Below are 18,419 nucleotides of genomic sequence, written 5' to 3' on the forward strand. Positions count from 1 at the left end.
CATGAAAGTTTGCTAGAAACACTTCAAAGACTGTTGTAGTCATGTACACAAATACAATTTCTCTCCATAAATCATAGCCTGCTTGGTCTTGATGTAAGTATTGAAAAGCTCAAGCAATATTATTTTCCTTTTTCTTCTTGCTCTTGATGTTGAAAGTTATTTAACGGCACCATATATGACATATCTTGGAGCGGTAGAGGTGGGGTAATCTTTGTACATGAACCCCCACTCCAAATATGCATACATCAAATATTAATCCTTTACCTGCACCCCAAACTAAGGCTCAGCACTGCTTTTGTTACAGTCAGTTAAGAAATACATGTTAACAGGGAAGAATTAAGACACTCAGCTCCACAGGCAAACCACATGGACAGTCCCCCTATAGAGCTTGCTAAAGGAAGGGAAAGACAATGCCAACAAAGAATATTTTTTGCACTCTTCATGTGCTTAATGAATATGATAGAATATCTAATGTCTGTGAGAAATGGAAAAAATCTTGTCTTTTGAATAGCCTATCATAAAAGCTGGCAGTTTTCTAAGTAGAAGAGAAAATGCTAGTTTCAGGAAGATGAACTGTGACAGTTTTATCAATTTTTTAATTTGTATTATAAGGAGGTCTTAGTCCTTCGTATTTGAAGCTTAAAAAACCCAGTTCATATGGTTTAGCATATCTAAGTTAATGTATCTGAACTTGTCTAAAATTATTTGGATTAGAAACTGAGATGGAAATTTTTGTGGGAATGTAATGGGATAAGTTTTCAAGAGCTCATTAGACCCAGCACTGATGAGGTCACCCCTTGAGTTCATCCAGTTCTGGACCATTCAACTCAGGAAGGACATTGATGTGCGGAAGGGCAACAAAGTTGCTGAAGGGTCTGGAGAAAAGTTCTGATGAGGAGCAGCTGTAGGAGGCTCAAGGGAGGTCTTATTGCTCTCTACAGCCACCTGAAAAGAGGGTGTAGCCAGCTGGGGAACATTCTCTTCCCCCAGGCAAGCAATGACAGGATGAGAGGACACAACTTGTGCCAGAGGAGGTTTAAGTTGGACATTAGGGAGAATTTCTTCACAGAAAAGGATGATTAGACATTGGAGTGTGCTATCTGGTGAGGTAGTGGGGTCTCTGGAGGTGTTTAAGGAAAAACTGGATGTGGCACTCAGTGCCATGGTCTAGGTGACGTGGTGGTGTTTGGTCACAGGTTGTTCTCAATGATCTCAGAGGCCTATTCCAGCCTAGTTGGTTCTGCAATTCTGGGATTAAAATAATGTGTTGAAAATAATGAAGAGAAGAGTCTTTTCTTCTCTCTGGCCTAAAAAATTTGAGATTTAAAAATTAAAAGAAAATTTAAAGAAAATACTTTTAAATCATAAATTCTGTGAAATGATTAATTAAAGATTATTTTTTATTTTATTGAAGCCAATTTATTTCCCTCTTGTTACTGGTGTAATGATACAACTGCAGAGCTTACCCACGCTTTTGTAATTCTCCTAATCTGTCCATCTGAAAGATGAGGGCTTTACTCTTACTGGGCAAGTTGTTGTATAAGACAAAGATAAAATACGTAGACTAAAACTTTAATAATAGATTTCAGTGCTGAGTGTGTGCTAATTTAGAGTAGAAATTTCATCTCACTGTGGTATTTTCTGTTTCAGGAAGCAGAACTGTAAATATAATTTGTGATGTTTTGTGTTTTAGTGATACCTGCTGGTCTGTTGTGATACATCAAATCTAACCAGAAGTTGAGCAAAACATAGACCTTAGACTAGATTTAGCACTCCAAGGAGTGATCATGTGCTCTTTGTACAGAATTGTTCAAAACTAGTGAGGCATTCTCACCAGACAAGAGAGGCTTTGTGCACTGCATTTCTGTAAGCACTGGATTTGCCCTAAAACATATACAGAAATGGTAAAATCAAATAAAAGTTCAGATATACCCATTAGAAATGTTATTCTATGTTTTGCTTTTCTGCTCTTGGCAGGAATTTCTGCTGAGATAAAATGCTACTATGAGTCTCTGGGACTCCTTTGTAAGAACACACTAATGGACCATGTCACCATGATAGAAGATGAAAGTACCAGATCAAATATATTACACTTCAGTTATATATATTACAGTTCAGTACTGATGTCCTGACTGATGTTATTTTGAAAGGAGACAAAACATGATAAATAGTTCTAGATCTGGTCATTATGACTCCTTTTAAAATTCTATGTCCTGCTCTTTCAGATGAAAAGCTTGATACAAAGAATGAAGATTGTTCTTCCTTAACACAATAAATATTAACAAGTTAACAAACTCAGTCCTTTGAGGATGCTTGAAAAAATATTATTTTAAGTATTATTTTGTGTTCTAAGAAGAAATAAAGGGGTAAAAAGTCAGTCCTTATGTTTTACAACTAAGATTATAAACTTTTTTCCAGTTTTATTTTCTCATTACACCTACAGACCATTCTTTCAGCATGAATTCTAAACCTCTAAAACCATTGGCCATGAACAGCAAAATTTTGTGAAAACTGTCTTCTTATAATGTCTGTGATGAAGCTCAAGGAGGTCACAAAGCAAATGAATTGTATAAGTCAAGTCTTAACCTGACTGTTTCTGGTACTAACTTTTTTCTCCCAGAAGATCAAGTCATCGGTTAAATTTCAAAGATTTTTCTGAAGTCTGAAATTCTCAAAATTCATCACTTTTGTATGATCTCCTACTAATTAACAACCTCATTAATCATAGTACAAGCACCAAAATGGCCAGCCAGTCCATTTGTCCAAAATGCACAAGGTCAGAAGTTCAAGGCATCAGGAAGGTCAATACCAGTTGCTGCCTATTGCTATTCCATGCCAAGTCAATGCTGCCTGTGGCCTTAATTGTTATCACTTATAAAAATCACAACGCCATTGATTTTGATAAGGTTTTTAGATTCAATAAGCATCCTTGTAAATGATATCAAAATCTGTGTAATGTAAGTAATATGTCATTAAATCTAATAATTTAATCTTAATTGTGCTGATGAAAAAGATGGCATTAAGACAAGGCAGAGTTTCTCACAAGAAGTTATTAAGAAAATTAAGGATTAGAGAGTGAGAAACTGATTATAACAATCTAGCAGAGAGGCAAAAATACATATCAGGAGTAAATTATTATTCTTTTAAAATGGTACAAAATCAGAAGAGTAATCTCTGATCTCTTTTAGGACTGGTCCCAACTCCTGGGGTGTGCATCTGACATAGTATTTGAGAATCAGGTTTTTCCTCATGCAAATTTTATCATAAAGGTCTGGTGCCTTAGTGTTCTCTTGGTCAAACAGCTGGTTCCAGGTAAACAGTTTGTCTTCCTATGCAGATGTCTCTAAAAGAGAAAAGCAAACAGGTACATGTATAACAGCAGATATGTAGAAAGTTCAAATTAGGATCGTTTCCATGCCAGACAGCCAGGAGTAAGATTCAGTGTCTCCTTGGATCTCTACCAAGAAAAATAATTCTTTACAGGATCTTCTTCAAAATATTGACTACAATTAAGCTACCCCAAAGCTTACAACTTTTTGGACAGTCCACCTTTTAAAAAAAGGTGAACAGATACAGAAAAGAATATTTACACAGATTATTGTAGTAAGACTAATACAAAATGATATCCCAGATGTCCTTCCCTTCCTTGTTTACAGTGTTGTGTTCAGCCTAATTATTGTTACAAAAGGATCAGAAGTCCACCTATAAGATGTAAAGATACATTAGCTTTGTTTGGATCACAATCTTCAGGTTGCATTGAAGTAGCTTATTTGACACACTTTATATACTAATGCTTTATAATAATACTCCTTTACACATAAACTTCCCACTGCTGTGCAAAAATAAAATTAAATCTTTGTACATTCATGTAATCGTGCACTGGTGATCAGTAAAGTAATTTCTAGATATAAGATAAAACTTACTCTTTCTACAGTATTTATTCTTATGGTTTATGTTTCTCCAATATATATGTTTGTGCTTATTAAACTTTAAAGAACAGATAAAAACCTACAGAGCAGTAGATTTATTTTTTTTTTATTAGTAGGGTGGACATTACAGCAATGGGAAGCTATAGTTACTTGAATTACTTTAATAGAATTACATTGCACCTCTGCTACTCTAATGAGAAGCTGATCATGGGTGTCCATGCAAGTAAATAAACAGTATTTCTAATGCAAAAACACTGAAGATGCACCACTACTGAACAACTGAACATAAACTGAAAAGTATTGTTTCTATGGCAGAGAAGTGTGGAGAAGTTTGGTTATTTTTTCTTTTTAAAATATGTATCAGTGCCCATCATTAGGTTGAATGAAGTACTGAAATATTTGTGACCTTTGGAGCTCACAGCAACTTAATTCCTAATAACCTGCTACCTTGTATGAGATCCTAAAGAGTGAGCACAATGCTGACTATCCCAGAAAAAAATCTCATTTTTATCTAAATTCAAACAAAAGGGTTCTCAAGAATATATCAGAGAGGTGAAGCCATTGGTATTCTGATGTCTGGTTTTCCCACTTAACAGCAAATAACACTATATTGGCAAAAGTCCTTTGCCATATTTATTTTTCAGTCTTGGGAAGGGATTTCAGATTTCCAAATTTTTAATTTAACATTGATGTTCATATAATGAACATCATTATGGTCTGCCTGGGAAGATGGTAGAGTCACCATCCCTGGATGTGTTTAAGAAAAAAATGGATGGGGCACTCAGTGCCATGGTTTAATAGAGGTTTTAGGGCATGGGTTGGACTCAATTACCTTTAAGGTCTCTTCCAACCTAGTCATTCTGTGAATTTTGTGAATTCTGTGAATAATATCAGGCCACTCAATAGTGTATCTTTTCTGATTCAGGAGCAGTTCTTTAGAAAAGTTTCTGTGTCCCAACTTTTCCTTTTTTGTGCTATGTTCTGCAGGATGTGACAACTTGACAGTTTTCTCACTGGTTGTGATGATGCTGTATAAAATACATTATGAAATATATATAACATAACATAATAAATATTATATATTAGCTTGTAATACCTACATATAGTCTTTAAGGGTTAAATGTATGATGCACATTTGCAATTAATAGTCAGCATTAACTGTGGTGTGATATGAAAAGAAGTCTAAAGGACAGAAGTAGCACATGCACACCCCCAAATCCCAACCTCTAGCAAGAGGAGCCATCAGGCACAATATCTATTACAGGTCTGGAGACAGTACAGAAGAAAAGAGGTTTGCAGAAGAGTGGAGTCAAAATATCATTTTTCACATTACTATCATGAAATCACTTTTTCAAGTCAACAAATGCAATTAAACCTCCAGGAGTTTTTTTTTTTTTTTTCCTCTAGAAGTCTAGTGTGCATGTAGGATAAGGACTCTTTTATTTGTTTCTGTAATCAGAGCACACTTAATTATGAAATCTGTTGCCACAGGACAGATTTCTTTTCAATAAGCTCAACTTTTGCCCTCTTAGTGCAATATTGCAAAAATTGTACTATGCTGCCAGCTTTCAACAATGCTTTAGTGTAAAAACAGATCTGTGAGTTATGTATCATTGCATGATTTCAACGAAAAAAAAAAACAGTGGAGGTCTTCTGAGAGTTTAAGTCTTTTTTGTCTTTTAATGAAAGCCTATATATTGTGTTCCTGCATAACAGATACCTTTGCACACAGTTGCATCTAAACTGATGTTGCATGTACTGTATTTGAAGTAGATCACAGGATTATTTTGGTGCCAGAGACCTTGTGTTCTAGTGTTCTACTGTATTTCATAAAGAATTTTTTTTTGTTCATACAGTATTCCCTAAATAATAAATTTAAAAGGCAAAGAGCTTTGCAAAACCTTCAAACAAACATGAGTGAGATTTCAGTCTTATCAATATGAAAGGACCTCCTGCCGAGGTGTGAGACTGCAATAAATTATTATTGTGAATTAATAGAGATTTTTTTGTGTCAAAACAGGTCTTCAAAAAATTGTACAGGCTGTTTTGTCTCTGGCTGTCAACACTGAAGAAACTGAACACTGTAACGCTAATGAACTTAAAAAAAACTGTGTTAAGCAGTGCAGCCTACAATGTCTGTTTTTCAAAAGAGAGGTGGGCCATGAGCTGAAAGATAAACTACTGTTCCTGCTCTGACCGAGTACATAAAGATGCTGAGATGCTCATCTCCTGCTGCCTTAGGCCAAATATTTGGTGGGCTGCCCTGAGCTGTGCAGAGTGGCTGTGGCAGGGTGGGGATTGTTTAACCTACCTGGATCTCCATCTTAGCATCTTTCTTGCAAGGGAAGGAGAATATTGTGGCTTACAGCAGAGAGGAAAATGCAGCTATCCCTTAACTCTGAACAGTAGAACCCTGGGGACTCAACTGAGGTCAAGGTTCTCATGCTCCACATTACACAGCACCAGGAGGCAACTCAGACCATGTGAACCTGGCCTAGCAAAGGGCGAGGAGTGGAAGGAAAACCAGGGACACAGAGGAGGGAAGAAATAGCCACAGATCTCACTGCAAGTGACTGATAGATATGTGTGCACACTTCACACTACCAAAAACCATTTTTCTGCTTTGCTGTTCCTGTGAATAATTGACCAGCTGAGCAAGAAGATGTGTTTAAACAATTGCCAAGCTGCCCCGATCTTCAGCACATAACTGGTCAAGTGAACTCCAGCTGTGGGAACTGAATATCACATCCCATGTTGTGTAAATTTCCTGTATCAGTAGTGTATAATTGGCAGTTGCCTGTTTTTCTCTTTAGATTAACAGGATGAGAGAAGATAATTGTAGCAGCTGGCTATAGAAGAACAATCAATATCCAAACCTATTTTCGTTTGAATTTCTACTAGGAAGTAGACCAGTAGTGTATTTCTTTATTACTAAGCAGTGAAAAAAGGGATGTGTGTTTTCAATTAGGTAGCTCTGCAATAGAGAAATCTTCACTACTTCTGCTTGCTTTGCTGGAGAAAAAAGAGAGAGCTGGCTTTTCCCTTCAAACAGATCTATTCCCAGTCTGCATATGAGACTGGCTAGAGATCTCCTGGACACTGCAGGTGATCAACATAATGTGACTCACAACAGCAGAAGACTTGGAGTCAGCAGTATCCTTCAAAAAGATTGGTGGGAGAATAAATGTAAGTAAACAGGAGTGATATGTGCAAAAATATTTCCTTGTGGTTCTTACTCCTACTTTCTCACATCTACTGCTGCTCTGCTGGTGACAAAACTCACAAGTTATTAAAATTTCATGTTATTCAGAAGCATCTTTCCCTACACATTCCAAGCACTTTTCATTTCTCACACCTGTCCTTAGAAGTACTTTCATTCCTCAAGAATAGCAGGGGAATAAAATATATCTATAATGTATATTATGTTTAATATATAGTGGCTGATCTTTAGCTGTGTACATAAATGTCACAGAATATCAATTCCTGAGTATTTTTTGTCTCTCTGAGGTACTTAGAGATTTTTATTCCATTTCCAAAAAACTGTATATGCTTATGAACACATAAGATAAGGGATTGTACTATTTGAAAAAGATACTGTGCATTAAGGATGTGAAAAATACTCAAAGACACACACTGTGCCATCAGGACTGCAGCAGCAACTTCCCTATGCTCTCTCCAGGGAAGAGGCTGGAAGCAGGGATGCTCATGTGGGTGTGTTTTGTGTTACAGTTTGGAGCTTGGCCGTGCCTTTGGGTGAGAAATACGTTGCTGTGCTGGAGCCCTGAGATCATGAATGACTCAGGCAAAATAAAAGGAAAATGCTGTGGCTGTACACTTCCAAGGTAAGCAGCACAGTTTTAAAAGACAGAAGAAGGGGATCTGTGTGTCATTTGCCTTCTCAAAGATGCAATCACAAACGTCTGTCCTTCAGCTCAACTAACCTGCTGCAGCTTTTTCTCATGTACACCTCATTAGGAATCCTGGACTTGTGTCTATTTAACACCAGGGGTTGTATGCTGTGGAGAAAACCCCTTGTGGATGTTAGCTTTTAAAGTACATCTGAAGTCCTCCAGGAGGTACAGACAGATTTAATCTTCCTCTCCATGATTTCTCTCTTAACTGAACTAAATAGCCTTTCCTGAGAGGCGCCAGTTCTCTCAGTCCAAGTGCCAGTACTTGCCCAGTTAATTAACAGCCTTTTGCTTTGAAAAGATAAAGGTCTCCCTTACACAAACACACACAGCGTTTTGTGAGAGAGAGACCTGCTCAGCACCACTTAGGCTGATCTATTTGAGGCTGTCATTGCTCTTTGTGCTCCCTGCCTGTGGGGTCCTGCTGACTTCCTTGTGAATGTGCCATTGCTGTTCAGGGAATGGAACAGCTTGAAAAATGATCTCTTTGGTTTGCAGGGTTGCTTTTGACTGGGGTGGCCTCCTCGTACTGCTACAGCAGAAGGGATAGTGCCATCCTGCAAAGTGTCAGAGCAGGGAGCAGGACTGTGACAACTTTTCTGGCTGTGGAGTTATTTGAATTGTCATTTTTCACTGGGACATGTATTCTCCACTGACTCTTACATTTTATGTCAGTGCAGACAGGAACAAATATTTTGCATAAGAACTGCTGCATGGCATAAATGATCTAGCTCATCATTAGCTCTTAACTTCTTTCACATACAACATAACCATGCTCTTTCAGGTGACAGTAGGATTGGGATATTGACAGCCCCCACCCCCAATATTTTTTTTCATAGACCTCTGTGGGAGTTACCAAATTTGAAGACACCCCTTACCCATGACAGAGTAGGCAATAGGCAGAAATTATTTTGACAGTCTCCTTTGCTATCCCAGTTCTTATTCACAGCTTGTGTCTATGTGTTTTTTTTTCCCTGAGGGAAACATAGTCTAAGGGAATAGAATCATGCTTCCAGATATTAATTTTTCTTCCATTGGGAAAAATGACATCATATAGCTTTGGTAATTTTCATGATGAATTTAAAATATTTTGGTTTCTTGAACAAAACAAAAATATTTGTCAGTTAGATTCAACAAACCAGACTGCTTCCATGCAATAATACTGACATGATTATTCCATCTGTAAATATTGCAGCAGGGTATTTTTTTCTGTGCCTTAAAAACTTGCTGAGACTTTGAAATCATGAGCAGGTGAAGCTGGGAGAGACCCTTAGAGGTCTCTGGTCAGAAACAGGGTCCAGGCTAGAACAGGTTTCTCCAAGTAATATTCAGTTGGGTGTTGAATAGATCTAAGGCTGGAAACTCCACAATTTGTCTGGGAAACCTGTGCCAGTCAGCCAGTGTTTGACCACTCTCACAGTAAATTCTTTCCATTGAATTTCTTGTCTGTAAGTTTGTGCCAATTGCCTCTTGTCCTCTTGCTAGGCACCTCTGTCTCCCTCTTTTTTACTTGTTCTTTTCCCCTCATTAGGTATTTATACACAAATCAAGTATCAAAATACTATCAGAAGAGTATTCCAATTTTCTTTTAGAGTTCTATTAAACAGTAGACTGGTGATATGAGGGTAGAAGACACTAAGAAAAAACAGAATTTTCTGTGGATGCGATAGTTTGCATTAAATATCTCCTATTCTGATTTTTTTCTTAGATATGGTAAGACACAGGACATTAAGTAACATTTGTTTCTTGTACACCAAGATCAGATCATTGCAAAAGCCATTACTGTTTTTATAAGACCCATCTGAATAACATTGCAAAGGACACTTGGGGCTGCCTTTTAGTTTATGACCCAGACTAGGCTATAAGTATATGTGTACAAAAATGCCTCTTTCAGTAACTCTAAAAATTAAATATCACCAGCACAGAGCTGCAGAGATCACATGCTAGTCTTTCCTTGCATTCAGATGCAAGCTATGGAGCAACCTCTTGTTTATTTGTCTTTGAAATGCAGTTGTGTATGGCCTAGAGGGCAAGACTTGTTAAATGTTAATAATTTTTTCCTGAAAATCTAAAGGAGCTAGTATCCAGGGTATAATTTCCTCTTTTTTGCTTCAGTGAATTGCATCTGAGTCCTAGCTTAAAAGGAACTGTCTCCTACAAAGTGGGAGATGTGCATCTATGTAGAAGAGGGATTGATGTGATGAAGGATAGTTTAAGTACAGATTGGGTACAGATGGATGTGATGGCAGTGATGGAATGGGAGCTCATGACAAACACTCTGATTATTACTTCAGTGATTTCTTTCAGTGTTTGATGCAAGACTCCTGATCATTTACTGGGAGCAATGGGAAAAATACTGGGACACTTTTATATGGTTTTCTTTCCCCCAATATCATTAAAACATTCTCTTTTACTCTGTTCTTTTCAAGAAAAGCCAAGATGCTCTCTCCAAGGCTGGCCAGCTGCTGGGAAAAAAAGAAGAATGCCCATGCAGTAGTAGCAGGTAGGAGTTCATTCTGCAGCATCTGAGTGTAGTGGCACTGAGGTCTCTGTGGACACCTGTGTGAGTTTTGGACAGAGAAGTAAAAGGTTCCACATAATAAAATTCTCCTGTATCCAAGCCCCACCATTCCAGAAAAGGCAGGGCAAAAGGTCAGGTGCAATGTGGGTCTGTGCATACAGTACTGTACCTTCTTCATTTAATGTGTCCTCCACTCCATGCGCAGCAGAGATGTACTGATTGTCTTGCAGTGGGGTTTATTTTACCTCTTTGGAGCATGCTGAACTTACCCCTTTTATGTATTGTATTTGCAATGTCTTCCATATGAAGAATCCCTTCTTGATAAAGCATTTTCATGGTTCCATTGAGCAATGTGAGGAAGGAAGCTGAAATTTAAGCAGGACACTCATCCCATATATTTTGACTCTTGTCAAGACTATGACAGTAATTTTGAATTCTGTTAACCCTATTATTGTTATTAAGTGGTCCATAGGAGGTTACAGTCTTCAGCAATCTTCAGAGGTTTCACTTCAGACCTTAAATGGCACGACTTTGGCTGTCTTTCACTTCATAAGAGCAAGAGGAAAGGGGAGAAGGGGTGCTGAAGAGATTCTCTTACAGAGGTGATCAGGGAACAGCTGAGATGAAAGAGGTTTTTCTTTCAAGCAGTACAATGCAGGTTACAATCATTTACTCATTTAAAATGCCTCTATTTTGTGAATGTATGCCAAGAAAATGGAATGATGGACAGAAAAATTCATTGGCTCAAGTGAAGTTGGCAGCTTTCCATACATAACAGTATTTGTAAGCATCCATATTGATGACAGAAAAGTGAATAATATTGCAGGATGTTATATTAATGCTACAGAGAGCTCTAGGTAATTAAAGAAGTACATACATGTAAATTATTTTAAAGCTGGGTTACAATTAACAGCAAGTCTACGTCATAATGATATCATGTTGGATTGGTGCCAATCCTAAGGGATGCTTACTAACTAACTTCCAGTCTGGAAAATTTCCCCAGTACAGCCCCAGCCCCAGGACAGCAAAAGGGTCCTTTGTGCTTCAAAATTGCCACACAGATAGATTATCACAACAAGTGATTTTTTTTTCTTCATTTGTGATGTATTCTGCCACAGAAAAGCAATTAAAGCTGTGTTTCTAGCAGAAAGCAGGAGTTGACTATGGTGGATTACCAATTTTAATCATAATTTAAACCAGAAAACAGGAAAATTAGTTTTAAATAATCAGTTTTAATCTTGGTTTGCATTTTTACTTACTAGTCACCTTCCTAAAGGAATATTGAACTCTACTGATTAGTAACCATAAGAGGGTGTTGATTTTCACCTAAATACAGTTTGTCTGCTAAGTACTTATTTTAGTGAGGTGAATATATTATATGCATTTAATCAGGGTATAGGCTGATATACATTTAGTTGGATTATGATTATAAAGTAATTTAGAAAAATGGTGATAGATACATTTACTATTTACCCTCTTATGATAATGCTCATATTTGTGTTTCTTGTCAAGGTGCAATTGGATGGAATTTGAAAATCAATTAAAAGTGCAAACCTAGCTTTATAAAGTTGTTTGTTTTAGTTAAATTAAGCCACCTTAAATAGCTTGTTACTTAGGCAAAACATTCATTTATTGAAATTAGTTTTGAAAATAATTGATTCATTAAACAAAGGAAGTATTGTCCATAGTTAACAAATTGTACTAATAGTTTCTGATCATCATGTCTGTCATGATTTTAGAACTACCAGATCTCATCCTGTTGCACCTCATTTATATTTATGGATTGAAAGAGGGATAATAAGCTATCCCATTTTTCAGCAGCCAAAATTTTCTCAGCTATGAATAAATTAGCCACTGAATTTAAGTAACAAAAGACATAAAAATGCAGAAAATATTATCCCTGCAGTTGCAAAAGAGTCTATAGCTTTTTAACACACTCAAAACATTTTCTGATTCAGATTTAGGACTCTGTAACTCCTGAATTACCTGATTCATAGAGTTCTCTTTACCTGTTCACATGTACTACAGCAATATTAATGTTTATTTAATAGAAATATTATCATGAATTATAGTAAATGCAGGCATGGATGTGAGTTGCTAGTATTTAAGTTTCAGTTTTATATATGTTTGCCAATAAATGTATGTGGAATTTAAATTAGGAGTCTGTTTGAACGTAGGCTTCCACTCTGGAATCCTCTTTACAGGGTTATGTAAAAGAACAGAAAATGTTGCCCTTCAACAAGTAGCTGTTAACAGAGAATATTACAAAAAACAAAATCCATCTGTACCTAGGCTGAAGCTGGACTGAGACCCACCTTAAGTGAAACAACATTAATGATCAACTCACGCTTCTAAGGTATGAGAGAATCTCCACTGGACTAATACATTAAAAAAATATTATTAAATGATGGTAAACCCACTTGAGAGAGAGTGTCAGTATGGCATGGAGGTGCAGAACTAACTGCTGATTCATCCTGACAGTCAGGTCAGGCAGGCTGACTCATTAACTCAGAAATATAAAACACTGAGCTTTTCTTTGAGGCAAGAGAAAGAGAGAAGGGACAGCAGAGGTCTTGCAGGCAGAAGTCATAAGAACAGTCAGCTCAGGAGGCACTTGAGGTCTGAAGCTTATGTTTGTGAATACATTTTTGTCTGCAGCCACTTCCTTTTACTGGAAATAAGTCTATATCTGAACTCTGTGGGAGGACAGGTATGTAGATGCGTCCAAGAGGCAATCATGGCTTGAGAGCTCAGTTATCCCGGGCTCAAGAGCACTCAGCAGCAGCTTGGCATTCCTGCTGTCCTCTGCTGCTGCTGCTGCTGACAACCTCTTCTGGGGCTCAAGCGTGCTTCTGAGCTCTCCAAAAGTACAGGAGAGCTGAGGGCTGCGAACCCACAGCCCTCTAGAAATATAACCAGTGACATTATCTCCCTACAACTGACTCTTTGAGTGCCCATGGCAAAGCATTGCTTCATGGATTAAAGTCACTAATGCTGAGAATTGTCCACACACCTCTTGCAGGCTGTGTTCTGGATGTCCCAGAGATGGTAGTTTTAAACTATGTCTAACAGATGTGTGAAATGGCAACAAAATCATGGTGTTCCTATCATGTCTCCCCTAAAAGCAGTTTATTTTATCAAGTGATTAGTAAGTTTTCAGAAAAAGTCCTGAAAAACAAAGTACAACATTTTCATTTTGAATCAGACACATTTGTTACCCAAAACATCAGCATCTCTTTCAGCAGATTGTTTCATGGTGGGGTGGTTTAATTCCACTTGGTATATAAGTCCCACACAGCCGCTTGCTCACTTCCACCTGCCAGAATGAAGGAGAAAATAGGAAAGTAAAAGGGAGTATACTTGAGCATTGAGATATAGAGTTCAATAGGTAAAACAAAAGTCACACAAGCAAGCAAAACAAACCAAGGAATTCATTCACTGCTTCCCATGGGCAGACAGGTGTTCAGCCATTCCCAGGAAAGCAGGAAGTGTTACTTGGGTATACAAATGCCATCACTCCAAATGTCCTCCCACCTTCCTTCTTTTCCCAGCTTTATATGCTGAAGGTGATGCCATATGTTACAGAATATCTCTGGTCACTTGGGGTCAGGTCCTGGCAGTACAACTCCCTGTGCATCCTCAGCCTACTTGCTGAGGCAGAGAAGGCCTCCACTCAGGGAAAGCCCTGCTCAGCAAGAACTACAACATCCCTGTGCTATCAGCACTGTTTCCAACTCAAATTCTAAACATCATATTGTGACGAAAATCAACTCAACCCCAGCCCAAACAAGGGGCTACTACAGATGGGGGCCTCTCCTTCAGGCTGGGAAAACATGAGTTTGTTTGAAATAGTGAGTCTCTGGTGCTTTTTTCTATGCTACCTCTGCAAGTAGCCCATTCTTTGGAGGAATTTATAATTCTTTGTTACTTCCTGTAAACAAAAATGGGATAACAGATAACAGAAGGCAAGAGCATTTAGCATCAGAGAAGGTCTGTTTTCTAATGTGGACATGTGTTAACATCTCTGCAGGTACCAAAGGAATGTTATGAAACTATTGACTATCTTGTTTCCAGGCTTTAGTTCTGATCTCACTCCTATAGCTTTGGAACTGTCTGGGAGGATTAACAAAGGCCAAGATATTGATGGACTGCCCCTGACACACTGCAAAGGCGATTACTTATAATACTTTCCCATGATAGTGATCCTACAAAATATTGAAAGGTCCACAGAAGAAACAGGAAACCTTATTTCAAAGGAAGAGAAATATCCTTTTAATTCACTGGATCACTAAAATCCCATAACCACTCAGTGTACCAAGGTATTGCAATGTTAGAATGAGGGACAGGAGCAAGAGTTGAATTGCAAAACCATTCTGGCACTTTATTCCATGAGTGATCTTGGAGTAAAAAAAAAAAAAAAGAAAAAGAAAAAGAAAAAAAAAAGGAGAAAAGCAAACCTAACACATTAAAAAAAATCAAAAATTAAAGTAGCCCATTCCAACGAAAACTTACCTTGTCTTCTTGTAATGACAGATGGTTTAGATAGACTACTTTGATTCATCCAGGGAACATACAAGCAAACATACACTTTGCTGGGCAAGACCTGTATTTTTACATGATTTAGAAAACATCATATTTATTCAAATTGACACACAGCTATATTTTACATACTATATTATTTATTCTATTTTGCATGGAAAATTATTGCTTCACAATTCTGAAATATCTATTAAATTAGGAAAATAATTTTTTTAAACCTCTGAATCTTTTTCAATATTTTTTCTGAGCCAGAATTATTTTCAAGCATTTTTCTCCTTTTACCTCACTTCTTTTGATATTAATGAGCTACAAAAGTCAAATGCAGTCTAACCCAGAGACCATTCATTACACATTCATGAAGTAAAATAGATGCATAACAGCAAATTATGATTTATGACAAAATATTAAAATAAGGGAATTTTGGCATAGACCACATATAATGAGCACTAGTATCACAAAATATTCCTAAACCCAGTCATGCATATTCTGCTTCATATTAAATATTTGTGTCTCAGAGGGCTGGAAAAGACTCAGTAGACCTTTTCAACAGGACATTGAATAGATAAAGCACTTGTTAGATCAAATACATGTACCAACTTGTAGATGAGTAAATGATGCTGAATGTATTGCTCACCATGCAGATAGAAAATCAATAGAGAAGTTTTAGGGGGCAGAGACTTCTCTGAAGAAGCTTGCTGGATCTTTCCTGACTGAAAAGAATAATTCTTGTGTAGACACTGCTAAAACTATGGACAAAATCAGGGTAAAGTAGTAAAATAAAGTAATGACAGTCAAAAGAAAATGTGAAAGGATAAATTTGAAAAGATACTGTGCCCCCACACCCATCTCTTGGGGTAACAACTGGTCTCCCCAGCGTATTTTTTCTCATACCTGTATTGGCAAAGTCACTCTTTTTTTCCCCTACATACACTGCAAGTAGAAGTGAAAAAAACTAGATTGTCTGTTGGCTTCTGGCACCACTTCCCTGAATGACATCTTTTGTCTCATGGGAGTTGTGCCAGCAGAGTTGGTTCCATCTTTTGTCTCATGGTAGTTTGCCAGCAGAACTGGTTCCATATCCCTCCCTGGAAGCAAATCCTTGTTGGCCATGGATTTTGGGTTCTGTCATCCCAGCAGGCTGGACAAAAATAAGACATTCATCCCACATGCCTTGCTCATGCTCGAAGGCAGCTGGTATCCTAAAATATAAACCTTTGTTATTCCAAGAAAATAGACTGCTATTCCTGAATTGGAACCATCAGCAGCAGCTCTAGTGATTTACACTTCTGTCAGGTCTGTCATCCAGAAATACTGTTCATAGACTGTTGCATTAACAGGTTTATCTTTTTCAGGCCAAACACAGAATTTTTAGAACATGGCTTTTATTGAGTATCAGATGGATTTTGACCAATATTGATGCCATGAGTAGGGCCTTTCACTGTCCTTTCAGAACACTGCAGAAAAATGTGACATAACCCATAGATCATTTATCCACAGCTTACACACAACTCTGGCTGAATTCCATTATGTCTACTGCTTAACAACCAACAGTGTCCATTGTTTCTGCCGAGGGGAATCTCATTCAGGATATAAGTGAAACTGCAACGTGAGTACACATGAGGATTATAAAGTTAGCTGCACTGAACTCAACCAAACTAAAACAGGGTTGCTTCCTTTTGGAAAGTGACACCTTCTCAGGTTTAGGAATGGCATGCCAGGGTTCCTATAAACTGTGAAGCTGGGGGAAGAATAGACTGAATGAAATTACTGTAGAATGCTCACAGAGAACTCAGAGGCAGTTCTGAAGTATCTTATAGCTGACCTCAAAAATAAGTGTGCAAGGAATGAATTGCATTCACTGGGCTTGGAGGCTAGGAACCACTGAATCTGAGATTCCAAGGAGAGAAAGAGGAGATATATAAGAGGAAGAGGAGAAGGGAGAGAGGGGAAGCAGGAGGAAGAGAAGGGCTAGAGGAGGAGGAGGAGGAAGAGGCAGAGGAAGTGGCTAAATCAGTCTTTAGTGGGGGGGTTACATTCACAAGATGCTTGATGACTTCTAAAGATGGATTTGGGCAGGAGGAACCCCAAGCCAACATTCTCACACCTTGGTTCCCCCCGCAAAACAGAATTTCTCATTCCCAAACCTAGAGTGGTTGAAGAAGAAAGCTGTGAGGAAGATGCTCACGAATACCAGACAAGTGAGGAGGAACTCACTCTAGCTTTCTTTCTCTCTTCTCTTCCATCTTGCAGCTGAGCATTGCCTCAGTTGCTGTCCATGACCCAAGTAGGCTTTCCAGTATCCCACAAAAGAAGGCAAAAATGCCTTCTCGAATGTGACTTTAGGTCTTCAATTGGATGAGGTGACACTATTGTTTGGGCTCCTCTGCACATGAGAGACATGAAGCTTCAGAAGTGGGTCCAGCAGAGGGCTACAAAGGTGATCAAGGGAGACTGGAGCATCTCTCTTATAAGGCTGGGGGGAGCTGGGCCTGTTCAGCTTCATGAAGAGATGACTGGGAGGGGACCTCTTTGGTGTCTAGGTTTCTGAAGGTGGGATGCCAAGGGGATGCAGCCAGGCTCTTCTTGCTCGTGCCAAGCAATAGGACAAGAGGCAATGGGATGAAGCTGATGCACAGGAAGTTCCACCTACAAGGAAGAACTTCTTTACTGTGAAGGTGACCAAACATTGGAATAGATTGCCCAGAGAGGGTGCGGAGTCTCTCTCACTGGACATATTCAAGAACCACCTGGACACAATCTTGTGCAATGTGCTCTAGGATGTTTCTGCTTGAGCAGGGAGGTTGGACCAGATGATCCACTGTGGTCTCTTTCAACCTTACTCATTCTGTGATTGCTAAGGAAGCAGACCTCTTTCTGCTAGGAAAATTAGAAGTTAAAGGGGATGTTTATTCTGTCTGTGTAATATTCCCCAAAGACACTGTTGTAAAAATGGAAGAAAAGTTCAGATCTGCATATTTTCTGAATACTTTCTTGCACTCAGATTTTTCCTCCTCAGGAGTATGATACATGGAAAGGTTATGATGTTCTTCAACACAGTGCTCAGATGCAAAATATCAGTCATGCCAATCATGATAATGGTTGGGGCAAATAGGTAAGATCAATATCTACTTGGTCTGCATTGTGGGACATAGTTAAAAAGTAAATCAGCACAGGTGAGTAATGTAGACAAAGGCTTAAAACAGTGAAAATGCCACTGTCACCTTTTCTGTTTTGACTTGACACTATGTGATTCTTAATGTCCACTAAATCCCACATCCCCATCTGTCACAGCAAGGTGTCCTCTGCCGAGAGCAGGGCTGCCTGCCACTGCTTTGGAAAGAGCAGATAGAGGCTCATCACTCTGCAGAGGAGACGGACTCTATCCAAGAAAGCAGCTTTTGTAAAGGGCATTCCTTACAGGCATCTTTGCTGCCATCACTAATAGCACTGGACTGGACTGACAACAGCTCAAGGCAAGATGGAAGACAATATGTCTGCCACAAGCACATTAATTAATAA

General features: G+C 38.3%; 1 long non-coding RNA gene across 1 annotated transcript in view; it reads left to right on the top strand.

The window, feature by feature from the left end:
- Positions 1–13,162, top strand: part of LOC146767950 (uncharacterized) — a 205,532-nt gene extending 192,370 nt beyond the window's left edge. The window contains exons 3-5 of the long non-coding RNA XR_014953831.1: positions 7,659–7,771; positions 10,270–10,343; positions 12,566–13,162. This is a non-coding gene — a long non-coding RNA (uncharacterized LOC146767950). The remainder of the gene's footprint in view (positions 1–7,658; positions 7,772–10,269; positions 10,344–12,565) is intronic.
- Positions 13,163–18,419: the final 5,257 nt, after the last annotated feature.

Source organism: Lonchura striata, chromosome 3 (assembly GCF_050655825.1).
Source record: "Lonchura striata isolate lonStrDom1 chromosome 3, ASM5065582v1, whole genome shotgun sequence".
Taxonomy (NCBI): domain Eukaryota; kingdom Metazoa; phylum Chordata; class Aves; order Passeriformes; family Estrildidae; genus Lonchura; species Lonchura striata.